Below are 718 nucleotides of genomic sequence, written 5' to 3'. Positions count from 1 at the left end.
GGGGGGAGGGGTAGGGGGGAAGGAGGTGGGGAGTCGCAGTAGCACGGGCCGGGTGCACAACGGAGAGACTGTTTCGGATTTCGCATCGTTTGCTCGCGCCCCCCACGAAACGGAGGCGGCTATCGTCGTCTGTTGGCACAAATTTCCGATCGCGGGCGCCGACGTCCTCCGCCGACGTCGTCGTCCTCGTCGCCGCCGCCGCCGCCATCGTGGTTGTCCCGCAAGATGTTTAATCAAGGGATGTTGCCGCCGCCGCCGGTGTCACGGTTAGCGGACCGGGCTTGCGATCCACTCACGGGAGCTGGCTACTTTGAGGCCCCCTTGATCAATCACGCATGCTCACACACACACACCGATACACATGCAGGCATGCTCGCTGCTGCTGCTGCTTGCTGCTGCTGCTGCTGCGGTGGTGTGATGGTCAACAACGCTGGGAACTCCGGAGATCACCTGGTTCGATCCTGTCTCCAAGCAAAGGAAGTCGAAACAATGGCGCAAGCCCCGCAACACCGTCACGGCCTCCGTCCCCACCCGGCGCCGGGGGGTTAAAATGTGGCCACTCCCATCCCTTCCAAGATGCCAAGCCGGCTTGGACGAGTAGGCCACAACGCTCTTAAAAGGGGCTGCTTTGAGCAAGAAATAGCAGAGCTCCGCCTGTATCTTTTAACGCGTTAACCGCCTTCTAATACTTAACGGGGGTTGCGGGGGGTGGTGGTGG

The sequence above is a fragment of the Petromyzon marinus genome, unplaced genomic scaffold (genome assembly GCF_048934315.1).
Source record: "Petromyzon marinus isolate PM22_M1 ecotype Great Lakes invasive population unplaced genomic scaffold, UKy_Petmar_22M1.pri1.0 PM_Scaffold_17, whole genome shotgun sequence".
Taxonomy (NCBI): domain Eukaryota; kingdom Metazoa; phylum Chordata; class Hyperoartia; order Petromyzontiformes; family Petromyzontidae; genus Petromyzon; species Petromyzon marinus.
This window is presented reverse-complemented; position numbering follows the sequence as displayed.